The sequence below is a fragment of the Panicum virgatum genome, chromosome 2N (assembly GCF_016808335.1).
Source record: "Panicum virgatum strain AP13 chromosome 2N, P.virgatum_v5, whole genome shotgun sequence".
Taxonomy (NCBI): domain Eukaryota; kingdom Viridiplantae; phylum Streptophyta; class Magnoliopsida; order Poales; family Poaceae; genus Panicum; species Panicum virgatum.
Window position 1 is genome coordinate 11,205,578 of NC_053146.1, and position 26,565 is coordinate 11,232,142.

General features: G+C 53.0%; 1 long non-coding RNA gene and 1 pseudogene across 2 annotated transcripts; one reads left to right on the forward strand and one right to left on the reverse strand.

Moving 5' to 3' along the window:
• Nucleotides 1–13,486: 13,486 nt before the first annotated feature.
• On the forward strand, nucleotides 13,487–17,479 carry LOC120662388 (annotated as a pseudogene).
• A 2,558-nt stretch (nucleotides 17,480–20,037) lies between these two features.
• LOC120658064 lies at nucleotides 20,038–24,735 on the reverse strand. Of its 2 annotated transcripts, none has more exons than XR_005668493.1 (3): nucleotides 24,189–24,735; nucleotides 23,784–23,918; nucleotides 20,038–20,307 (listed from the first exon to the last, which is right to left on the reverse strand). It is a non-coding gene; the product is annotated as an uncharacterized LOC120658064 (long non-coding RNA). The 2 variants fall into 2 exon arrangements; XR_005668494.1 differs by having other exon boundaries at nucleotides 23,784–24,092.
• Between the last annotated feature and the right edge of the window lie 1,830 nt (nucleotides 24,736–26,565).

Here is a 26,565-nt window from a genome sequence, read left to right on the forward strand (position 1 = left end):
CCGGCTTGTGGGTTCTGTAAGTATTTTACTCTCCTTATATATTGTTTTGCATGATCTCAACATACTGATCCCTTGATTTATTCGGTATCATGTAGAATGGAGATACAAACTTGCAGGAGAAAGGGATACTCTCACCTCGGCTTCATCGACCCAATTACTTGTAATTGGAGGATTCTACGCGACACTTCCGATGAGCTATTCCAAAACTTGTTCAAGTACATAAGCGTTCATCACAACAAGCAAATGATATTGTTTCCTTACAACTTTGCGTGAGTGATTCCTTCCGTCTAACTCTTTCTATTCTGTAATCGAATTGTTTAAATCTTAACTACCAAGAACTGCCTCCGTATAATTTTACAGTGAACACTAGGTCCTAATTGTCATAATTCCCGAGAAGAGCCTACTCGTGGTTATGGACTCATTGAGGAGAAATCCAGAACAATACGAAAATCTTCTTAACATGATGAAAAAGTAATTCTACCACTACTCCGTCGATGACTGATAATTTGAATCACTTTGTTACTTGACTATAATTGTTCTAATCATGCACAGGATTTGGAAACAATTCGGTAAAACTCATTCAGGCAAATTTGACAAGGAATTGAAGATCAAGACAGATTTTGCGGTACACACTTGGATGATTCGTTGCATGATTCATTAGTTTTATTATATATTCATGTAAATACCTGATAATTTCTTCTCTCTTAAAGTGTATGAGGCAGAAACAAGGCACTAATTTATGCGCATACTATGTATACGAGAACATCCATGGTCTGGTAGGTCCTCCAAGGGTCTGGACAGATTTGGAGGAGGAAGTAAGTAAAAAACTTGTTAATATTTGAACTCATATTTTAATTAGTCGGAATTAATTATCCCCTTTTTTCATAGGTCGAGGAGATGCGCGATAAACTCATACCGGATGAAAAGATTATGGCGATTCAAGAACAATTGTCCGGATTTATTGTGGAGCAAGTCCTCGATCCAAAAGGCGAATTCTACTATGATGGACTATGTAATATTGACAATCGCAGCAAATATGATAATATACGCGTATATATGTAATTAAGAACGAATATACCTATGTAAATATATATGTGTGTGTATGTATTAAATTTCTATTTATGAGTATGTATGTATTATATATATAAGCACTCCAATAATATATATGTGTATATATATATTTATATAATATTGGTCCTAGACATTTTCATATGTAAAGGAATTCACATGTATAGATATGTGTATACATATATATATAAGTGAATTAATTTATATATGAAAACTATCTAGGACAAATATTATATAAGTAACTATATATGTATATACATATATTATAGTGGAGATCATACACACTGAATTCCAATACATAAGGTTAATTGAAATGTAAAAGTATAATTGAAATAGAAAAAAATTGAGAAAAAGAAAACAGGAAAAAAAATGGACCTTTTGTGTTACCAACCGGGACAAAAGGTAGATTGACAGACCCGGGACAAAAAGATGGTCTGGCGTTCCTGGTTGGGAAATCGAGACAACAAAAATTTTCCAACCAGGACAAATTATCGTTTCTGTATCAGTGGTACATCCCGGCCTCGTGCCCGCTCGCTGCCTCTCAAGTTTCCGTTTCCTGGAGCCCACCTAAGCTGCCCGGCAGCTTCGCTTCCTTCGCATCGAAGCAGACACAGCTACTGTATGTAATAAACAGATTATTCCATCTTCTTCTTTTTTTCTCTCTCTCCTTTGTTTTTCTCTGAGACAAAAAAAAGGACCGAGTATATAAGGTTGACGGTCCAAAGTATGTTTTCACCATTCATTTTCTAAGCCTCTGCATGCCGCTCAAATTAATTCAAAATGTAGTCGCTTCAAAATATTTACACCATAACAATTCTATTAACACCATTTCCCATGTGAAAGTAAAATATATCCGAGTGGATCCACATCTCTTTTATAGCTTGTAGGCTAAAATGAAGTCTAAACTGAAACATGGCTAATCCAAACTTGCATTCTGCATGTATAAATCCAAACTTGCATTCTGCATGTATAACACATAGCCAGCTCCATGATACAAGTGAGTCGCCATCAAAGTTTTCGAAACTTCGATTGCGGCTCTTAAGAGAGCAAGTATAAATCCATGAAATTTTCATCGGCTTATTGGCAAATATTTTGTTGTGTTGCACATTTATCAATGTAAATATAATTAAAGCTCACGACCAAGATCCTTGAGATAAAACCAACTCCAACACTCCCTCAAATTTGAAAGCACCAAAAGAATTTTGGGGGTTGAAAGCTAGCAACAATCTCGTTGGAATGGTTACTGAACTCTGTTAGCTGTAGCAGGTGGGCTCAAGAAATCATATATATATTGTCGATAATTGGTTTTTTTTTCTTTGCTCGATATAGTACTCCTGGGTATCCAACTTAGGAAAGGAACATCACACTTTTCAAAAAAAGAGTATGTGAATATCTATGAAGAATCCCAACTACCATCTCTCATTGGGATGTCTTTAATATTTCCTTCGCAACAGTAACGATAAAGAATTTGACTGCATGCCCTAAACTAAGCTCATGGTTTCAAAGATTCTATTTGACTTTGTATTCCACTTGTCGGTGTCCTGACCCGGCAGCCCGGCACCAACGATTGATGATGCTGTGTGGTCCCTAACCCTAGATGATTGATGCAAGAGGCAACATAGGAACGCATGGGTTTATCCTGGTTACGGCCACGTGGCCGTACGTCCAGCAAGGGTGTGCGAGTGCACTGTATTATCTTGCACCGGAGTGCTTGTAGTAGGGGGTACAAGCAAGGCGAAAGAGGGAGGGAAGCTCCCAAGTCTCTGCTGAGTGATTGAGGCGAGTGCCAATATCATGCTCTAGGGGCGAGTGTGTGTGTACTGCCGGAGTTGGTTGTGAACGTGTGGGAGAAGAAGCCCGCCTCCTCCTTTTATAGACACAAGGAGGGGCAGCGTACAAGTACGGGGGGTCAGAAGTCATCGCCTTCTCCCCGAATCGGGGGTGAGCAGTGGTCGATCACTGTGGGTAGTACACTGTGGCGCACTGGAGAGTAAGGCGCGGGGCGTGGCAGTTGTCCTGGACGGCTCCCTGGTCTCTCGGAGATCGCGCCGGCATCCTGATGGCTCCTGTGGGCGTCGTGGCGATCGCTGTGGAGGGTACCGTCCTCCACGCTTGGCGTGGCGGCGTGCCGAGGGTTCAGCTGACGGGGGTCTCGCTCTGGCCAAGATCCGTACCCCGTTCGAGGGTCGCGCCCACGCCGGTCAAGGGTCCTGCAGATGAGGAAGTACGAGGAGTTGGCAGCACAGTTTTAGGAGCAGTGCCGGGCACGTCCGCACAGGGCGTCGCAGGTTCCCACAGTGTCGCGACAGTGCCGGGGATGGCGGAACAGTGACCGGAGTTGGCGGACGGGACTCCGATCACAGCTGCTGTGCGGCATGGTGGCCTGACGCCGTCCGACTCCGCACTCCGCGGCAGAGTGGTTGACATTTAATGCCTCTATCAGACGGGCGGGTGATGAGATGGCTTGCTAGTTCCATCTGCTGAAGGGGAGCCTCGAGCAAGGCGGAGTTGGTCCGCTCTCCCGAGGGTAGGGCTCCTACCCTCGAGCGAGGCAGAGATGCGGGGCGCTGTCGAGGGTCTCGGCGGGGAGGCCTCGAGCGAAGCGGAGATTGCTCCGCAGGTTCGAGGGGGGTTCGGATGGGCTGTACCACGGAGCTGGGCTGTTGGCCGAGTAAGGATTGGGCATCTTGAGGACTTGGAGAGGATCTAGGCATTGTGGATCCGATTGTCCAATTGTGTTTGTGTTTTTGAGGGCGGTTTAGTCCCTGGATTAGGGTGTCCCTAATTATGGTACCCGACGGTAGCCCCCGAGCCTTTGTAGGGATGAGCATCAGCCCTGCAGAGGCTTGACTCCTCGGCGTGGCGACTCGGACGCTAACTGTTGGGATTTTGTTCCTCGAATGTGTGAAGTTTCCTCCGTGGGGGCGCGTCAGCGCACCCGCGGGTGTAGCCCCCGAGGCCTTGGAGGAGTGCTAGCACTCGTCCAAGGGCTATAGACGTCGTATTGCCTGGTCGATCGGGCGAGGCAACCGCTCAGCATTCCTTTTAGCCGGCCTCGGCGTTCCTTTCAGCCGGCCTCGGCGTTTTTTAGTGCTGATACGGCGGCCCGCAGCCTTGTTGGGCCCAGCCCAGACGGCTTGTTGAGAGTGCATGGGGTTTTTGTTGACCATGCGACGATTTATTCGAGGGCACGGCCTTAGCCATGGCGTGCGAGGGGCCCCCGAGCCCTGGCCTGCGTGAAGGCATTTAGGGGAACCTTCGACATGATGTTACGACCCTCGTCACCCTTCCGCAGGGAGGAGGGGTGAAGCGCGCCATGATACCCATGCCCGGGCACAAGCCATGGTTGCTTCGGTGAGCTGTTAGCAGGGGGTTCAAGCGGACGTCCGTGCCCCGTTCGATCAGGGTCAGCTCGTGGTCCGTAGACACGTCACGTAAAAGCGCTCGCAAAGGTTCGCTAGGCGGGGCTCGGACCCATTAGATAGGGTCCGAGGGCTCAATGCTCTCCCTCGATGGGATCCCCCAGCTAGACACCCTCGACTGGCCTTGAACACTGCGTAGAACATCTCGAACTCCACGTTCGAGGGTAGCTTGTATGGCACATCCATGCAGTCCCTGACCCTGGTGATCTGGGGCGCCTGTCGAACCCTCGGCGGGCCAGGCTTCGAACCACTGATCAGTAAGGCCTCGGAATAAAGTTCCTTCGACGGTAAGGAACTCCCGGAGGGAATATTCCGTCACAATCCATAAACTGCGCGGAGTAATGGGTCGTGCGCCGATCTCTCGTTGGTCGTGGGTGACGTGGCCCGGCGCGTGCGGTGCGGGCGCGCCTTTTCAGGCGACCGCCTCGGGTAGGCGGAGCGGCGTGGGCGGCGACTGGCCAATGGGATGGCGCTACAGTGCCGCCGCCCGCGTCGGTTACCGCACCGCGACAATTACTGCGCGTGCGCGTGGGGGGCTTCGCAGGCATGGGGCCCGGCTGTCAGCGACCACGAAACCTACCGCATTTAATGCGGCAGATCTGGAGCTGCTGCGGAGGATCTGCCCGGCACAGTGAATAAAAGAGGGAGAGAGGGGATCGATTCGGCTCACCTGGTCATTTGCCTTTGCCTCCTCTACTTCCTCCGCCTCCCCTACATCAGAGCCCAGAGCCAAGAAACGAGAGGAAGAAGAGGAAGAGGAGAAGCGAGTGCACCTTCACCCTGTTCGAGTGTTTCCCCATCTTCCCTTAGTCGAAGAGATGGCGCAGCTAGCTGATTCGGCACCTTGGGGCAAGCCCACTGCCGACGCGGTGGTCTTGGAGTCTCTGGTCACCGAGGTGCTCTTGCCGCCAAACACCGACCCGTCGCGGCCGGTGTGGATCGCCCCGACGGCGGAGGAGAGGGAGCCGAAGCCCCCGAGCGGCTACGTCGTGAGCCTCGCGCGGCTCCACGAGCGGGGATTCGGCGTCCCCGCCGGTCGATTCGTTTGTGCGCTCTGCCACCACTACAAGGAGGAGCGGCACAACTTCGCCCCCAACTCCATCTCGCAGGCGGCGGTCTTCGTCGCCGTTTGTGAGGGCTACTTGGGGGTGGAGGCGCATTGGGAGTTGTGGCAGCACCTATTCTGCGGGGAGCTCTACACCGAGCACGTTCAGGGCCAGCCGAGGAAAGCCGCCCGTGTCGGTGGCCTCACGCTCCAAGTGCGTGAGAGGAGGGGGAACCTGTACATCCCCTGTAAGATGATGACGAACAACGCCGGGTGGATCCGAGGGTGGTTCTACCTGCGCAACGACGACGGGCGGCTTCCGGCGTTCACCGACAAGGTCCTGTGGGAGAAGCTGGATGCGTGGGGGTGGGGGGTGTCGCCCCTCGAGCGCCAGGCCAAGCTCAAGGTGTTCACCGACGTGCTGTGGCACCTGACGGACAAGGGGTTGACGACGGCTGCCGTCATCGCAAATTTTCACCAGCAGAGGGTGCTCCCCCTCATGGAGAGGAAGCTGGCAATCTTCCAGCTGATCCCCGAGGCCGCGGTTGAGGGTTCGCGGATGGCGAATAGGGCGCTTCCCCGCGACGCCGCCACCCAGAGGGCGAAGAGCGCGGTGGCGCACTTCCCCTCCGACCACGAAGACCTCTAGAAGATCAAGATGCGCCCCGAGGAGGGGTACATCAGTGTGGTGAGCCCGGCTTCGATTACTGTTGGTCTCGTGCGGTCCCCTCCCCCCTTTTTCCTTTCTGATCGGGGTCATGTTTGCAGGGGCTAAGCCGTAAAGGCTATGTTTCGAAGCCCCCGCTCCCTGAGGTCCGCGAAGCGAACCGCCTGCGCGCGCAGGAGAAGAAGAAAAAGGACGAGGCGAAGGCGACCGCCCGCAGGAAGAGGCTGAGGAGGGAGGCCCACGAGAAGGAGTGTGTCAGACGGGAGAGGGAGGGCCTCTCACCACCTACCATGCCCGAGTCCACCGAGGACGAAAGCTCCTCGGCCGGCGGGGTGGATTTCTCGGAGTCCGATGACTACGAGGTGGTGACGGCCGGAAGCCCTCCACCGGTCCAGCAATGGGCCGACGTCGAGGCCTCGGTGTCAGTGGCGGGCGAGAGAAGGCTCACGCCGGCGAGGCTCGAGAAGGCGCCCACGACGAGGGCGGACCGGAGGTCGCCCACGCCGACGGCGGGCAGAAGATCGCCCACACCGACGACCGGCTGGATGGTGCCCGAAGCAGCGGGCGGTGGAACACTCATGCCGGTGATGGCAGCGGGCGAGCGGACGTCTGCGTCTGCGATGCCAGCCAGCGGCAGGACATCCGCGGTGAGCGTGGAGACCCTCGGGCAGACAGGCCTGGGGGTACAGGCTGGTTCGAGGGTGATGCCCCTAGGCCAGTCGTCGGGGAGCGGCAGAGTACCGCGGGGCTCGTGGAGCGGCTCGGGCAAGCGCAAGCTCAGCGCCTTATCGGGGTAAGTATTACTAGTCTCACTTTTTGCATTCATCGTTTGATCCCTCGGCCTTTGCTGATCTTGGGTTTCTCCCCTGCTCTGTCCAGCCATAAGGCCGCTACCCGGGACACGGCCCCGCTTGTGCTGTTCGAGGCCCTCAAGTCGGGGGCAAGTGCAACGCCACACTCGGCGTCGCAACCCCCGGCCGGAGGGTCCCAGTCGCTAGAGGCGGCCGCGGCGAAGCTCCGGGAAGCGTTGTCCCGGGGAGCCCAGATGGCTCAGGCACAGAGCAGCGTAGCAGCGGCTGCTCGGTCGGACGCTGAGGAGGTGGCCGGCCGGGGCGGCACGGAGGGTGCCATCCGCCCGGATGCCAGAATTGAGCCCGACTGAGGTGGCGCAGACGACACCGTTCAGCCAGGAGCCGAGGACGATGCTGGCCGAGGCGGCACAGGTGATGCCGCCCAGCCGAAAGCTGGGGATGATGTTGGCCGAAGCGACGCAGATGACGCCACCCGACCAGGAGCTGGAGGAGGAGAGACTGGCGGGGACGTGTCGGAGCGCCCTGCCAGCCAGACAGAGGGGGAGGTCCTCATCCCCGAGCCCACGAGGGCCGGGGACGAGAGTGCCACGGCAGCGGCGATGGCGCAGATGGCGCCTGCGGTGGAGGTGCCGACGGAGGAGACGCCGGCAGCGGCGGTTCCGGCGGGAGTGACGCCAAGGGCGGAGGTGCCAGCGGGGATGGAGACGCCAATGGGGGACCCCTGGGAGGTCGTCGTTGATGCCACCACCGTCGCGTCCGCATCCAAGGGTAACGCCGACACCTGGCGGCCCTGGAGGCCCGTGCGCGAGGGCACTTTGGCGATGGTCCAGCCTGGGATCCCCCGGCCTTCGACCGCAACGAGCGGATGGAAATTGAGGCCTGGGAGGGCTATGACCAGGCCAACTATGACATTGAGCGCGCCCTCGTGTTTGCCCTGGACATCCACCGAGGATTCCATCTTCAATGCGGCAACGTAAGTGTTGTCCTGCAACTTGTCCCTTCATTTTTTTTTGTGATTTCTTGCTCACGCCCTTCCACTTGCAGCGGCTGAAGTGGATGTCGCGTGACAAAAGCGACGAGCTAGCCCACCAGTTCACCAGGGCATACTGGCTCGAAGAAGACAACGCCCGTCTGCTCGCGCAGATAGGTGAAGTCAACGCCCAGGTGTCTGAGCTGGAGGAGCGGGACTACGTGCAGGAGGAGGAGCTCGCCCATGCCCGTCGCAAGCGTGATAGGCAGAGAGCCGCAGCCGAGCACAAGGCCCAGGAGGTCGAGGCGCAAGCGGCCGAGCCGTGGCAGAATGCGGCGGCGCTGAAGCAGAAGGACCAGGCTCTCGAGGCGAAGGAGGCCGAGCTCCAGGGCAAGGAGGCAGCCATCACAACGCTCACCGAGGCCCTTGTGCAGAAGGACGTCATCCTTGTAGCGCAGGAGGTAGCCGCTCGAGACGCAGAGGCAGCTCTCAAGCAGTGGGAGGCCTCCTTGTCCGCGCTCCAGGAGCAGGCGGATGCCGTGCGGGCTCAGCTGGAGAAGGCGCAGGAGCGCATCAAGGGTAGGTAATAGAAATTTACTCGGATTGCTTTTGATTTGCCGAAACTTATCTGTTTTCTTGTTCAGCGTTGAAGAAGGCGGTGCCGGACGAGACCGCGGCGAAGGAAGCCCTCCAGTTTGCACTCACATCAGCGCACGATGAACATGAGGACCTGGGGAGGACCGCCGTGGCCATGTGCCAGGAACTCGAGAGGAAGGGAGGCTCATCCGGTAGCTCAGTGGCCAGCCGTCTGAGGTCCTTGAGCGGCCGGGTGACCGAACGCCTCAAGGATGCCTTCCGCCTCGGGGTCCAGAAAACCCTCGGCGTGGTGTCGACGCACTACGTCATGGACCTCGAGCGGGTGGCGACGGGATACGTCATCACGCCTGGCATCGAGGGAGATGACGCAGTGGTTGCAATGGATCAGGCCGATGCCACCGTCGAGGGTCCCGCCTCCGCCTTGTCCGTGTTTCTCGAGGACGACCTCCTCCCCGACACTGAAGACGACACCGCCGAGGGTCTGCATGAAGGAGGAGGAGACTTGTAAATGTCTTGGGCCGTGGAGCCCGTGTAAATAAGTTAGTATTTTGCTTAACTTATCATTCTTGTGAAAAAAAACTCAGTGATGCAAATCGACAGTATGGCCGCTCGAGGCCTTGTGAATTTCATGCCAGCGTTTTGCTTACTCCATTTCCGTGTTCTCGTATGCGTCTTAGATAGATTTCTGCATGGAATTTCGTGTTCGTAAGTGACTTAGGTATAGGGTGGTAGTGGAGATGCCGTATCTCGGAGGCATAGGCGGTCCTGCGGCTCGGCCGGCTCCGTACCATAGTTGCTTACGCCTTGTGCCCATTTTTATAAGTATACGAGAGACTTAGATACGGAAATTTTTCGAAAAAAACGTTAGCGTTTTTTGGGGACGTTCAGGGGTTCCCCCCGTAGTAGCCCCCGAGGGAGGCTTGGCTTTGCCGAGGGTAAAGCCGAGCCTACCTCAGTGTTCGTGCGTGTCAAGCCCCCGAGGGTTCGGACAATTCCCAAAAAAATAAATAAGTAAAGGATACTCTTTATTGCTTTGGGAAACTCGAAATACAAGTACAAACTATGTACAAATAGCTTGGAAATTTCAAGGATAGAAGTGACGTAGGTGCTGAATGTTCCAAGCGTTGGTGAAGACTTCGCCATTTTCGTTAGCTAGCTTATATGTGCCAGGCTTGAGCACTTCAGCGACGATGTATGGGCCTTCCCACAGCGGTGAGAGCTTGTGGCGTCCTCTATTGTCCTGCTGAAGCCTCAGCACCAAGTCCCCCTTGTTGAGGTCTCGGTGCCGAACTCTTTGTGCTTGATATCTTCGCAGGGATTGCTGACAGCGTGCTGAGTGCAGGAGCGCCACGTCTCTAGCCTCGTCCACTTGGTCTAGTGAGTCCTCGTGAGCTCGATGGTTCTGCTGCTCTTGGTAAGCTTTGAGCCCTGACGACCCGTATTCCAAGTTCGTCAGGAGGATGGCTTCGGCGCCATAGACGAGGAAGAACAGGGTGAAGCCCATGGCTTTGCTCGGGGTCATTCTCAGGCTCCAGATAACCGAGGGTAGCTCCGCGAGCCACCTTTGGCCAAACTTGTTTAGCTTGTTGAAGATTCTTTAATTGAGGCCTTGTAGGATCATGCCATTGGCACGTTCCACTTGGCCATTCATCTGTGGATGCGCCATAGCCGACCAGTCCACGCGTATGTGATAGTTGTCGCAGAACCCCAAGAACTTCTTGCCTATGAACTGGGTGCCATTGTCGGTGATGATCGAGTTTGGAACCCCGAACCTGAAGACTATATCGGTAAAGAATATTACGGCTTGCTCAGATTTGATCTTGCCGATGGGTCGAGCCTCGATCCACTTGGAGAACTTGTTGATTGCCACCAACAAGTGAGTGAAGCCCCCGGGCGCTCTCTGCAGTGGCCCGACGAGGTCCAGTCCCCACACGGCGAAAGGCCATGTAATGGGGATGGTTTGCAGAGTGTGAGCCGGGGATGCGTCTTTCGGGTGTAGAACTGGCAGCCGTCGCAGGTCCGCACGACATCGGTGGCATCGGCGACCGCGGTGGGCCAATATAAGCCCTGCTGGAATGCGTTCCCTACGAGGGTGCGTGGCGCGGCGTGATGGCCACAATTCCTGGCGTGGATGTCCCGGATTAGCTCTTTGCCCTCGGGGATGGGGATGCAACGTTGCAGAACGCCCGAGGGACTGCGTTTGTACAGCTCGTCGTCGATCAAGATGAAAGACTTGGCCCACCTGGCGATACGCCATGCCTGAGCACGGTCCGAGGGTAGGACCCCTCGGATCATCCAGTCGAGGTACTGGGTACACCAGTCTCACGAGGGTGGGGCCTCGTCGATCTCCATTGCTTCAGCCTCATCTGCCGAGGAGGTCTCGGCTTCCATGTCCATGGCCTCGCACTCCTCCGCCGAGGGATCTTCAGCCGATGTCTCGACGGTCGCAGCCCCCGAGGGTTCGCCGGTGGGTTTTGCTCGCCGTTTCTGTCATCGCTCGGCACTTCGTCCACAGCCCCCTCCGCCAGCTCGACCATGAAGCACTCCTGAGTGGGATCGTAATCCCCCTCGCTGGTGTCGTCGGAGCAGGTGAGGCAGTAGTCCGCCGCAGCTTGGAAAGACAGGAAGACGCCAAGGTTGCGGACTCCGGAGTAGTCCCACTCCGGGGCTGCGACATTCTCCACGAAGAGGTACACATCGTCCGCAGACTCGGGGTACGAATCGTCAGGAGTGGATGCGACGAGGTTGCGGATCGAGATGAGGTGATGGCCCGGCAGATCATCGTACGCGCTCATGTTGGTGCTGACCGAAGAGGCGTAAGTCACAGCAGCGGAGCGCATCACGAAGGGAGAGGGCGATGGCATGGTCGCGCCATCCTTGGGAGGCTTCGGGGCTACACTTAGAGGTGGTGAAGCGGCGACGTCCTCCGCCGCGGTGCCGAGCTGCGACACGCCAGCCTCGAACCACGCGGGGGAGCTGAGGCGCGCCGCTCTGCGCCGCTCCATGCGCGCTTATCGTGCGTGCTGGCCTGAGCGCCTCCTACACCGGGGCGGTGGAGTCGAAGTGTCAGGGTTGACTCCGGCCGGGAGAAGCCCCAAGTCGTAGCCGTTGCCGATCGCGACGAAGTCGAGACTCCCGAACCGGAGCACCGTGCCTGCCGGGAGCAGGTATGTCCCGTCTGCCATCTAGGGAACAAGAGGAACAAAGACAAAAGACACGCAACGTGCCCCTACATGGCGAGCCAACTGTCGGTGTCCTGACCCGGCGGCCCGGCACCAACGAGTGATGATGCTGCGTGGCCTCTAACCCTAGATGGTTGATGCAAGAGGCAACACAAGAACGCATGGGTTTATCCTGGTTCCAGCCGCATGGCCGTACGTCTAGCATGGGTGTGCGAGTGCACTGTATTATCTTGCACCGGAGTGCTTGTAGTAGGGGGTACAAGCGAGGCGAGAGAGGGAGGGAAGCTCCCAAGTCTCTGTTGAGTGATTGAGGTGAGTGCCAATATCGTGCTTTGGGGGCGAGTGTGTGTGTACTGCCGGAGTTGGTTGTGAACATGTGGGAGAAGAAGCCTGCCTCCTCCTTTTATAGACACAAAGAGGGGCGGCGTACAAGTACGGGGGTTCAGCTGACGGGGTTCTCGCTCTGGCCAAGATCCGTACCCCGTTCGAGGGTCGCGCCCATGCCGATCAAGGGTCTTGCAGATGAGTAAGTACGAGGAGTTGGCAGCACAGTTTCAGGAGCAGTGCCGAGCACGTGTGCACAGGGCGTCGCAGGTTCCCACAGTGTCGCGACAGTGCCGGGGATGGCGGAACAGTGACCGGAGTTGGCGGACGAGACTCCGGTCACAGCTGCTGTGCGGCATGGTGGCCTGACGCCGTCCGACTCCGCACTCCATGGTAGAGTGGTTGACATTTAATGCCTCTGTCAGACGGGCGGGTGATCAGATGGGTTGCTAGTTCCATCTGCCGAAGGGGAGCCTCGAGCGAGGCGGAGTTGGTCCGCTCTCCCGAGGGTAGGGCTCCTACCCTTGAGCGAGGCGGAGATGCGGGGCGCTATCGAGAGTCTCGGCAGGGAGGCCTCGAGTGAAGCGGAGATTGCTCCGCGGGTTCGAGGGGGGTTCGGATGGGCCGTACCGCGGAGCTGGGCCGTTGGCCGAATAAGGATTGGGCCTCTTGAGGACTTGGAGAGGATCTAGGCGTTGTGGGTCCGATTGTCCAATCGCATTTGTGTTTTTTAGGGCGGTTTTGTCTCTGGATTAGGGTGCCTCTAATTATGGTACCCGACACCACTTGCCGTTAATATTGCTGAATTTTGGACTTCGATGCACTGACAGTTGACACCTCATGTGTTAGGAGTTACTGAACCAATATGGTTACTATGAACTGACAGCCGATCAGCAGATAGACAAATGATGAATCACTGAATACATCGATGGCATCTCTAGCTTGACTGTAGATCTGGACTTGATAACCTTGACTAACATATAGACTGTGTAATATTTTTTAGATAGAGTTATGAAAGGACAAATTAAACTCCCTATCCATTGCATCAGGACAATCAGAATATTCTTACAATTCAAATAGCAATAGCAAATACCTACTCCCTAGAAGAAAACAGTGCCGTAAATAACGATTTGATGACATCCATCAACAAGTAAGCAGTCCAAATAGCAGCATCAGCTAGTAGCCACTAATCAGTCGACTATTTAAACTAAAAGTGAAAAGTCGCAGCAAAGAGCCAAAGAACAGCCTCCAAGAAAGAAAAGATCAACCCCCTTGTGTGTTTTAATGGAGTAAGTAGAAGACAGCCTTTCACTCATTTCTCTATAAAACCTCGCCATCGATCTCACAAATCTAGCAAGCATCATCATCCATTTCAACTCAATCCTCGAGACAAGCACAAATGGAGCTCGCCTCGCCGATCCTCCTCGCCGCTCTCCTCCTCCTTCCTCTCGCCTTCCTCCTCCTGCTCTCCGGCCAAGCCAGCAACGGCAGCAAGAAGGCCGGCCGCCGCCGCCTGCCGCCGGGCCCGGCCGTGGTGCCGGTGCTCGGCAACCTGCTGTGGGTGCGGCATCGGGGGGTCGACATCCTCCACGCCGTCCGCTGCCTCCACGCACGGCACGGCCCGCTGCTGGTGCTCCGCATGGGCTCCCGCCTCGAGGTCACCATCTCCGACCGGCGCCTCGCGCACGCGGCGCTGGTGGAGCGCGGCGCGTCGCTGGCCGACCGCCCGGAGTTCGAGTCCAGGGACCACCTGGGCCTGAATGCCGCCACCATCTCCACCTCCAGCTATGGCCCGCTGTGGCGGCTATTCCGCTGCAACTTCGTCGCCGAGGTCGCGCACCCGGCGCGTCTCCACCTGTTTGCGCCTGTGCGCGCTGCGGTGCTCGCCGAGCTCATGGACAAGTTGCGCCGGCACGAGGAGGACGGCGGCGGCGGAAGCATCGTGCATGGAGACGTTTCAGTACGCCATGTTCTGCCTCCTAGTGGCCATGTGCTTCGGCGAGCGGCTAGACGAGCGCGCCATGCGCGACATCGCCGCCGCACAGCGCGACCTGCTGCTCTACTCCTCCACCAAGGTCAGGGTCTTCTTCTTCCTCCCGGCCGTCACCACGCACCTCTTCCGCGGCCGCCTGCGGGCCATGCTCTGTTGGAGATCCTCCTGAGCTCCGATCGCCGCCGCTCTGCTCGAACAGAGCTCCGCCGAGGGGGGATCAACGGTGAAGTCACCCCTCCGGCTGCTTTCACCCGTGAACTCGGCACGCACCAGGTGCACCTCACCACCCTCTAGCTCCCCGGCCAACCAGCTTCTCGGTTTAGCGCACCGACGCAGCGGAATTTGGATGGCGGGAGGAGGAAGATGAACAGTAGACACGAGAGGAATTCGTGCTCAAACACACGGTGCCGCACACCGCTCTCCAATTCGACTCGCAAGCTTCATCACCGGAGTACAACGGGCATATATAGCCCAAAGGACGCACCCACGATCTACCACCTAGCCTAGAACACCGGCACGGACCGCCAGCCACGCCACGATGCGGATGACGCGCTCTGACGCGCACTCACCGCGTGCTGGAAATGCTCCCGCCCAAGGCGCCCGCTCCAACGGCCGCCATCTTCCTCCGTCTTGATCGCCCGCACGACCCGGTCTTCAACGATCCACGTGATCGGCTCCTGATCACGCCGCCGCCCGATCGCCAGACGATCAGCTCCACCATGGTTCACGCGCACACACACGCTCACCCGCAATCACACGCGCGCCACGGACTGGCTCGTGCACAGCCATCCGTGCACGACGCACGCAAACGCAGCGCGCGCACACGGACTGGACACACGCTCAACGCGCTTGAACACACGCACACTCCGTCGCCATGATCGTGTCAACGGCGATGGGTTTATTCCCACATTCACCCCCTAAACCCAGTGCCCTACGCCGGATCCCAGCGCCACCGACGTCGGACTCTTCAGAAGAGAGCTGCTTCGGTCGACTCGTCGCCGACATCCGCCGTGGCCGCCATGACGACCTCCTTCTTCGGCTTGCGGTAGTCGCGCGCGAAGTGGCCACGGATGCCGCAATTGAAGCATTTGCCAATGCTGGACTTCGCCTTGCGCCGCGCCCGCCATTCCTCCTCCGTGAGCAGAAGCCGTTCGCCGCCTTGACCATCGGACGTTGCCTGTGCTCCCGTCAGCTGAGCCCGCCGCCTTGATCGCTCGTTGAACGCCTTGAGCCGCCCGAGCGCCTCCTCGAATGGCATGGACGCCACGTCGCAAAACTATTTGATGCCAGCCACCACCGGATACAACCGGTCGGGCACGGTGTCGAGCAGCTTCTTGACCAGCGCTGCATCATCGAGCGTCGATCCGAGACTCGCGAAGCTCGCCTTCATTCCGCTGATCTTGCCGGCATAAACGTCCAGCGCGTCGCCGTCCGCCATGATCAGGGAGTCGAATTCTCCTCTCAACGTGGAGAGGCGCGCCGTCCGCACACGATCCGCGCCGACGAATCGCGTCTTCAGTGCCTCCCACACCTCCTGCGCCGTGGCCTTGGTCGACACATGCATCAAGATATCCTACGGTAATGCTTGCAGGAGATGCGCCCGCGCCGTCTTACTCTTCCGTGCGTCCACCTCGGCGCCGCTCGACGTAGACACGACCTCCCAGAGTCCCTGCGCGTCGAGGATGGCCACCATCTTTATCGCCCACGCCGTGTAGCCTGCCGGCGTTAGCACCGGATAGCTCACGGAGCCGGACGTCGCCACCCGCTCGACGATGACCTCGCGCGTCCGCAGCTTCCTCGGTGGAGAATGACCACGCGATCGCTGACGAGGTGGAGTCGCCGAGTTCCGTGGTGAGGACGACATTGCCCCCCTGGAACTAACCGGCTCTGATACCACTTGTTGGAGATCCTCCTGAGCTCCGATCGCCGCCGCTCTGCTCGAACAGAGCTCCGCCGAGGGGGGATCAACGGTGAAGTCACCCCTCCGGCTGCTTTCACCCGTGAACTCGGCACGCACCAGGTGCACCTCACCACCCTCTAGCTCCCCGGCCAACCATCTTCTCGGATTAGCGCACCGACGCAGCGGAATTTGGATGGCGGGAGGAGGAAGATGAACAGTAGACACGAGAGGAATTCGCGCTCAAACGCACGGTGCCGCACACCGCTCTCCAATTCGACTCACAAGCTTCATCACCGGAGTACAACGGGCATATATAGCCCAAAGGACGCACCCACGAACTACCACCTAGCCTAGAACACCGGCACGGACCGCCAGCCTCGCCACGACGCGGATGACGCGCTCTGACGCGCACTCGCCACGTGCTGGAAATGCTCCCGCCCAAGGCGCCCACTCCAACGGCCGCCATCTTCCTCCGTCCTGATCGCCCGCACGACCCGGTCTTCAACGATCCACGTGATCGGCTCCCGATCACGCCGCCGCCCGATCGCCAGACGATCAGCTCCACCACGGTTCACGCGCACAGACACGCTCACCCGCGATCACACGCGCGCCACGGACTGGCTCGTGCACAGCCATCCGTGCACGACGCACGCACACGCAGCGCGCACACACGCACTGGACACAGGCTCAACGCGCTTGAATACACGCACACTCCGTCGCCATGATCGTGTCAACGGCGATGGGTTTATTCCCACATGCTCACCATGCGCCAGCGGCTCAAGGCGATGGGTTTATTCCCACATGCTCACCATGCAGGCGGCCGCACACTGACGGACGACGAGATGGTCGCGCTCTGCTCCGAGTTCCTCAACGGCGGCACGGACAACACGTCCACAGCACTGCAGTGGATCATGGCGGAGCTGGTGAAGAACCCGGCAATCCAGGCTAGGCTCCACGACGAGATCGCCGAGGTCGCCGGCACCGGTGATGATGTGGTCTCGGAGGAGGACATGCCGCGGATGCCGTACCTGCGGGCCGTCATCCTGGAGGGCCTGCGGTGGCACCCGCCGGGGCACATGGTGCTGCCGCACGCGCCGGCGGAGGACATGGAGCTGGGCGGGTACGTCATCCTGCGGGGCGCCACGGTGAACTTCCTGGTGGCGGACATGGGCTTGGACGAACGTATCTGGTCGCGGCCGGCGGAGTTCGCGCTGGAGCGGTTCATGCCGGGCGGCGACGGTGAGGGGACAGACATCACCGGCACGAGGGAGATCATCAGGATGATGCCATTCGGGGCTGGGCGGCGGATCTGCCCGGGGCTCAATGTCGCGACGCTGCACCTCGAGTACTTCGTGGCGAACCTGGTGCGCGCCTTCGAGTGGCGAGCACCGGAGGGCGAGGAGGTGGACGTGGACGTCGAGAAGGCCGAGTTCACCATCGTCATGGCCAAGCCGCTCCGGGCGCGCCTCCTGCCCACAGGCAAAGGGGTCGCTTCTTGAAGTGGTGCATAGTGTGATATGTGTGCTTCACTATATATATATATATATATATATATATATATATATATATATATGGTATTTGTAAGAACCGCCCAATTTGACACCATTTTAGGCAAACCGCCGGTCATTATCATAAAGATGAGAGCTAACACGCGCTCGCCCGAGAGCATGCCACGTGTTAACCCACAACTAAAGACATGAACAACCGACACATCATTCGCCCAAAATAATATCAAATCCGGTAGTCATGGTACATGCTTACCACATGCCCAAGATCGAGTGCACATACCGTTTATGAAAGACACATTACCAAAGAACATAGAGAGCAATTTTAAACATAAAACAATACAATAAATAGATTATTACAAGCTCAACATAGGATGGTCCAAATATGAAAATAAAAGGTTCAACAACATAATTCAAGTTTGGTTCAAATGAAAGAGACATGAATAATAAAGTTTAGTGTTTGTCATGATCTCCCAAGAACCCATCTCGCAGCGGAAACGATAATCGCAACAAAAGTAACGGCATCTTGCTCAAGGGCGCCATCACAACCACAAGGACCTGCTCCTCCCCCATACTAGGATCGGCGGGGTAGAAGTGGCCAAAAACAACCTCCGGCTCACCTGCAACTTAGTTTAAATAGAAAAGCAAGATGAGTACAAAAGGTACTTGCAAGACTTACGCAATTAAATAAGCAAAGATTATGCAAAGGCTCAAGATAAGGCTTTAAGGTTAAATTGTTATTGCATAAGCATGAGCTCTCTAACTAACATTTAGCTCTCTAGCAAAATTAATTAAGTTTGCCCAACCCACCACAAATTTTAGTTGATTAAGACAAGAATAAAATAATTCAACATAAAAGGTGCCATAAACCATTTCCAACATGAACAAAACTTTCTACAAAGAATTCGGTGGACAAAGAGTGTTCTCATATCCGAGAGCGCGGCAATTCGAATTGGTTTAAACCTTGCAAGGGTGTACTTCTTTACCCACACGACGCAAGAACCATGCGGCTCACCCAACCGATCACATTGGATGAGGGGGTACTCGCGTCAACCGTTTCCAACTAGGCTCAACCCTTGAACATCATGCCTAGCTTACGCAAAAAGTTACTTAGGTCCACTGGGGACATTCCCAAGCCTCTCTACATAGCACCATTGGCCACGTATCTAGGACCGTGCATCAAAGACCAAGTCTAAAAGGTAATTGGCTCATCCCTACCATTATTTAGGATATGTGGTAGCACGATAAAAATGCTCAAAGCCAATGTCATCCACGGACGGTCCTTAAACTGTTCAAGCGGACTATGCCCACATGATTACTTTCTCTAGGCCCTACCATTCCGCTCGAACCTCGATGCTTCCATTCCACCATAACCGAGATGTACATGTGCGATCAAAGATAGCCGGTAAGTGTGATGACTCTAAACCATTCTTTCTTTTTCTACAAAGTGGTATAAAATATTCTAAGCGTGGCTAAGCATCTAGTCAAGTGAAGTATTCAATTAACTAACATGTGACAAGGACAAGGGTAAAATAAACTCAAGGAAGGGTAATGCATAAAAGTAGGTACAAGAATGCAATAAATAATATAATAAATATAAGGGTTAATTAGATCCATGCCATTATAATTTTTCGAATTCACTGATATGCCATTACAATTCGTCTATTTCGAACCATGCCATTATAATTTTCCAACTCTTTAAAACATACCATTACTTCCCTTTCGATGTGTTTCTGAAAATTTATGGACCAAAATAACCCCGTGTTCTTCTTCCTCCTCTCATCACCTCTCTCCCCATGGCGTGCGCAAATCCGTCGCCGCTGCCCCCGCTCCGAGGTTCCGAATCACGATGAGGACGAGCATCAGAGCCAGGCCGAGATCTGCCAGCCAGGCTCAAGTTTGTGCAGTCCTCAATCCATCGAGTTCATTTCCAATTGAGAATCGTTGGCACAGGCACTTGCAATGGCGTCCACATCGAGCTTGATGCCTGCGGCGGAGGTGGGGGAGACGGGCGGAAGCGGAAGCGGAAGGGCTGGAGCCTGCGACGGGGGCGGAGGGGCGGCCGTCCAAGCGGCGTACGCGGCGCGAGCATGAGATCTACTCCTACTCGTCCGCGCCGGGTCATCCACCGCCGGTGTGGCGGGCCCACCGCGCGACATGGCCATGCGCGAGGCAGCCGATAGCGCGCTCGCGGTCGCGGCACGCGGGCGCACGCACTAGAGCCGCGCCATCCTCACCTCCAGCCGCCACCGCATCCAGACCGTGCGCCGCACGCGCTTCTGTGCCCCCGCATCCCCATCTTCATGCCACAACGCCGCCACCTTTGCCTCCGCCTCCACCTCGGCGACTAGGGAGGGCGCCAGCACGCCTCCCCTAAGGAGCGCGAGGGTTTTGGGGGCGGCTGGTGCCCGGCGGCCGGAGGCTGCCGTTCCCGAGGCTCCTTGAGGTGTCCATGGAGAGAAAGGCAGGAAGGAGAGAAGCGACGAGAGGAGGAAGATGATATGGGTATTTTGGTCCATAAATTTTTAGAAACAGATCGAAGGGGCACGTAATGGTATGTTTCGAAGAGTTAGAAAATTATAATGGCACGGTTCGAAATAGACGAATTGTAATGGCAGATCAGTGAATTTGGAAAATTATAATGGCATGGATCCAATTAACCCTAGTTAACCCAATAATACCCAAGTGACAGCTAAATTGCATCAATTTTAAATAGGCGTAAGGGATCATGCATAGCTGCTTGCCTTGGTTTTCTTCCGGCTCAACAAGGAACTCAACACCGGGCTCGGGCTCAACGGGTTCGCTCTCCGGCATCTCGGTCACTATAATGCATGAATGAGATGTATATTAGAATGATGCCATAGTTGGTTCATGAATGATATGACATGAAGAAAGAATAGTAACATGCGATGATGCACAACACAAACAACACCAATCATGCACATCTAACACTTAAACAAGAACACCCTAAGCAAGAATTGACAAACGAATTCTTAACAGCAAGCATAAATCATGAAATAATTCAAGTATACAGAGGACATCATAAGAAACTCATTGGAGTTGGATTTGCAGCAAGAACATATTTCTAGAACTACTGATAAATATTAGAAGTTTTAGCTAGTCCAAACAAATTAAATCAGAAAATAAATGCAAACTTCATTAAACAAATCTCATAAAACCACTACATATATTAGATATGAAAATGAATCTAACAGAACTGATTTTGCCATTTTATCTTTTTTCAGTAAGGAGTTATATATTAAACAAGTTTTCAGACAGCAAGCAAGAAAACATGCTAAAACTCTATTAAACTGTAAAGGTGCATGAAAAAAAGTGGCACTACTGGAAAGAGAATTTCATAATAATTCTAACAAAATTCAGTTTGATATTTTTAGAGCAGTAGAGAATTAACTACGCATTTTATTCCCTTTTATAACATTAAAGCATAAATAAATTTTGAATACAGTAACATGCAAACCGATAATTTTCTTGGGTATATCTAAGCAAGAGGAATCCAACAAAACAAGTTTCATAATTTTTGGAGACATATAGAAATTTATACACATTTTAAAACATTTCAGATCTACAAGACATCACACACACGTCAAAAACTGCTAGATCCACCCATCCCCAAGCCACTGGGCACCGACGGGTGGGGCCCAGGGGCCAGGAGGCACCCCTCCAGGGTCAAGGGCGATCCCTTTGCCTGACCATGGCGAAGAAAGGGACGAAGAGCGCGCGCATGGCGTGTTCCAGCTCGGTGCGGATCTCAGCAGAGGTGTGGGCAGCAGGGAACTGCAGCGCAGGTGCGGTGTGGCGAGCTACAGCGGCGTCGTGCGGAGGAGCTCGGCGGGGAAGCCTGCAGGACGAGGGAACGGAGGGGATGAGGCCCGGAACGGGTAGAGGAGGGCAAGGGGAGGCCCGGGGTGCGAGGAATCGAAGGGAAACTCACCGGAGGAGGGGGATTTGGTGGCGGCCGGAATTGGAGAAGAAGCTCTGGGAGGCTGCAATGGACGAATAAGAAACAATTGAGGGCTAGGGTTTAGAGCAGGGGCCGGCTTGGGGATTTAAGGTGAGGGGGAGGTGGGCGAGCGCGGCGGCCAGGCAGAGGTGCGGCCATGCTGGCCGAACCAGCGACTGCCGGCGAGGGGGCATCGCCCCTGCTGCCCAATGGACGCACGAGGAGGAACAGAGGTGGAAGAGGACGCTGACGGGTGGGTCCCGCGAGGGAGGGAAAAGGAAAAATACCGGTTCGATTTCAAAATTTGAAAACAGTGACTTCCTGGGTCCTAAAAATCACGAAATTTTTATTGGAGCTAGATAAAATCACCAAGAACATTTTCCAAAAATAATCACTCAAACATCTTTCGTAAATTGGTCGCAGTAAATTAAACAAAGTAGATGTTTTTAAATCTTCCAAGAATTTTGTGGCTCGGTTCAAAAGTCCTAAAATTTCACAAAAATATTTTAAATTCGACATTTGAAATATATTATTTTAATAATAATTTTGGAGGCACAGTTGTATAGAAAAATTCAAACTTCCTTCACAAGCATGTATTCAAACAAGACACACAATTTAAATAACTCATGCAAATTTATGCACATGATGCTATATTATGCACTAATGATGCTCTTGATTATTTGTTAAGCATGTTTTATAAATTTTGGATCGTGACAATTCTCCCCCCTTAAGAAATCTCGTCCCGAGATTTGGATGGAATAGAAACGATAAAACTCTGGTTGTGTTGAGGTCATATTCACCTAGACAAGATAAACATCCAAGAATTGAGATACAAAAGCTTGGGTGGTGTGGTGGTGTAGAATATTTCTACAGTTGTTTTTGATGGTGATTGTGTACACATATATAAGTGGTGATTAGGTTCTCATAAATGGAGCATGATAGGTAGAGATCTATCTAAATCTTTATAGTAGTGATCGTGTACACATTAATAACTAAGTGTGCATAACAACTCCTACTCATGCTTCTCTAATCACCAAATTAGCAAGGATGTAAGAACATCTTATTCAATCAATCATCATAGTTAATTATTCAAGAAAAGATCAACTAAGAATTTAATTAAAGGGAAACTATTTCACAATTACAGACCATTTTTATTATATACATTTAAACATGAAAACATACAAGTAACACATGTTACCCTTGCTATTCTATACATGGACAGAAAGAATAAAATTAATAACTAACCAGAAAACATATTTTCAGCATTTATTTGCACAAAGGGAACATATAAATAAATCCTAGAGCCATATTATGCAACTAAACTTGCAAAAAAAAATTCATATTCATGCTCTAAATCTAGTAACAGAATTACCAGGAATGATCCAGATTATTTCATCGAGGGAATTATTTTTGAAGAATTTAACTTTCTGGAACAGTAAGATAAATCACCAAAAATAATATACTTGATGATAAATCTCGACTAATTCACTGGAGACATCTGAAAGCATTTAGATTCATCCAAAAATGATAAACTACCATGAACCTAAACATGTGAGGCAGAATAGCATAAGATAGGTAAACTAATATCGCTAAATCAAGCTAAAACAGTAAACATCCAAGAGATAGCAGTTTGATATTATGAAACTAGGAACACAATAGAGCACAACAGAACAAACGACACATTTTTGTGACCTTCCCATGAATTGATATGATTTTCAGGAGATCTAGGTATTTAAAAGAGAGAACTTTTAATTAGCAAAACTTCGAGTTAATTTGCAAAGTTCGTTTATCAGGTTCACAAGATTATCAGAGCCATATCAAGTCTTAAGAATGGCATGGTCCAGCTTACCAACTTGAAGGAATAAATTCCAAAAGAAATCAGCCTTAATTCCATTAATTAGCAACCTAGGGCTCCCTTTTATCCCCTTTGCTATTTCTCCAAATCAGAGATGATCCAAAGGTGAACTAGCCTCAAATTAGCTCAAGAAATATCTTAGGCATACCCTAATGTCCATACCTTACCATGTCTAGTTCCAAAATCAAGCCAAGAAGATGAACTAAGCATGCTGTCCTACCAAAACAGATTTGAGTTCTTTTTCTTTAATCCATGTTCTCACTTCTCCAAACATCATCCAAGCTATACATGAGCATGAATACTTGCACAAATACCAGGGACATCTATTAGATCTGTTGTTCTACACAAACTTGCTAAAAAACAGTACAGATCTCAAAAGGGGTGGCTTAGGGCTAGACAGGATCATGGACATACAAGGTGCACTTCTCTTAATCCTCCCAAAATCCAACACAAATGACCATGTATGAGCAAGAGAAGCTCACCACAGCGTGTACAACTCTACTGCACACGATATGACGCAGGGAGCACAGGAGGTGGGGTTGGCCGGGAACGCATGCGCGAAGATGATGAAGACCGGCGGCGTCGAGCTTCAGTGGCAAGCTGGCGTTCTCGCCATCCTACAAGCAGACCGGGCAGACCATGGTGAGCACCATGATGGCCTCACCGAGGCGGGTTCAACCATGCATAGAAACGACCAAAAAGGAGGTGCGAACAAGGAGTTCACTGGCGTCCAGAAAGATGGCGACCCCGGCGAGCGACGGCCGCCGCGTTCCCTTTTCTCTGGCTTTGTTCTATCGGAACCAAGAGGAGCATGATCATCAGTGAGGCATGGAGAGCCGATTTGTGCCGTTTATTTGCTTAGAAACCGAAGGGAAAGCGGATCTCACCAAGAGGGGCGACGGCGTGACCGGGAGCTTCGGGATAGCAACCATGGCGACCATGGCTGCAGCCTCTTTGGTGCCTTGAGCGACCAACCAAAGGTCTGGGATTGTAGAGGACCTCGAGGAGAATGTGCGGGTGCAATTAATTGAAGATTGATGGCTCGTATAAGGAGGAATCAAAAGAATGGTAAAATGGTTCGAAAATAGACAGCCGTGGCGGTGGCGAGCTTGGGCGCGACTCTCCGATGGGGAAAACGACCGGACAAAGTGGGGAAACGGTGGAGGACTTCTAGGAATTTCTCCCTGCACGAAGAAATCGAAAAGGGGTGGCCTGTGGAGGAGGAATCGAGAGGAAGGGGCAGAGCTCTGCCTTGAGCTGCGCCACGGAGAGATGCACGCATCGCGCTGCATGGATTGATCGCGGACCAGAGGACACGTAGTGGACCACGTCGCCTTGGGGGACCCGCCGCGGGACCGTGTCAGCATGAGGGATACGTAGCCCGGCGCGTGGCGCACCCGGCGACGTACGGCGCCGCCGAGGCTTGGCCTCCTTCGCTCGGAAGGGAACGCGAGCAGAGGAAAAATCCTCCCTGCTCGATCCGTTTTCTGGCTCAGCAAGCTCGGCTCGCTCAGTCGGCTAGGCTTGGGAAAGAAGGGGAGCCGCGGCCAGAGAGACAAGGGAGGGAGTGGCTCAGCTCGTTTCCTGATTAGCTCGGCTCGGCTCCAAGGACGAGCTCGGCTCGCTGGCCACTCTGGCCCAAATGAGAACTTTGTACCTTGTTTAATAATAACAAAACTTTTTTCCAAAATGGAAGAACTTTGGCAGGAATGTCATTCGAAATACAAAGAACCCATTTTATCAATCAAACTCCAATCTGAATTTCCGAACTCAAATTTGAATTTTAACAAAAATAAAAAGGATCGAATTCTAAAGGGACTTTGACCTTCATAAATGGAGCAATTCAACCCGTTTCCAACGAAAGTCGACATGGGACCTATTTAAATTATCAAGAAGCTAATTTGCCACTCATCCTCAATTTGAATTTGAATTCAAATTTGAACTTAGTCCAAAATTATAACATTGGCGTAATAGCTCAATTTAACTAGGAATTTGCTCCCGATTTCAAAATCAAGCCCAAATCCAAACTTTGGAACCTGAGTTTTCACAACGTGCCTCCAAATTTATTTGAAATTTTCCAAGAGCAGTTCTCGGGACACGGGGTGTCACAACCCCCCACCCCAAAAAAAAAAAGAATCTCGTCCCGAGATTCCCGGGGAATATAGAGCAGATAATTTTATCATCTCGGTACAAAATAAAATGCTTTGAGATAATGTTCCAAAAGAAAACTCTCCGACGCTCAAGTGGCTTTTATGCTCAGCATGATTACTCCATTGGATTTTTTTAGAACTTTATTGAGCCATTCCGAGTGACCCACTCTTTTTGATCAGGAATCTTGATGGGCCGCTCAGAATATGTGAGATTGGGTTGTATCTGAACATCACCCAGATCCACTATGTCGACAACTCACTTGTGGCACTTCTTCAGCTATGATACATGGAACACATTGTGAATGCCCTCAAGCTCTGTTGGAGGTTGCAAACGACAAGCTACTGGACCACACTTAATAATGGGGAAGGTCCAATATAGTAAGAATGAGCCTCGTCCAGAATCTGCTTGCGGAGCTCATATTGCTTTGGCACTACCTACCAATCATTAAACCAGAGAACTTCATTCTCATCCAAATCAAAATTTCTTGACTTGGTGATCACCACTGATGAGGACATCACTCCTATGGATATACAAGAGGGGCCTCCGCTGGACATTCAAACCATTCAAGGTCCAATCACAAGAGCTCGCGCGCGACAATTAAATTTAGAGGTGAGCTCGCTCCTAAGTGTTTCTATTAATAATTGTGAGAATGGTTTGCTACCTAATTTTTACAATGTGATTAGGAACCAAGGAGAGGGCCAGGGAACACATGGAGAGGAGCATGGAAGCGTGGAGGAACAGCAAGGGCCGCCAAGCCACATGGAGGCCCAATCCAATTTGACTTCGAGTCCACCTCGGAGTCCAGGAGCAGCCTGACGTAAATTGGATGCCCAGGCCACATCCGAAGTCCGAATTTGACGATCCACATATGGATGGAAAGCTAATTTCATGGAGCTTCTATTGGCGTTGGTTTCAGGCCCAAACTCATTCTGAGTCGTCGGGAATTGTCCAAGAAAGTTGGCGTCTAGAATCTGTCCCGGTGCTGCGACATCGTAATTTGGCCTTTGGGCCGTGTATCTTCGTTGAGCCCATTAGGGGCGCGTCCAGGGGGGAGCCACGCCCCTATCCCCTATATATCAGTAGCCGCCGCCCTCATTAGGGTTCGGGTTTTGC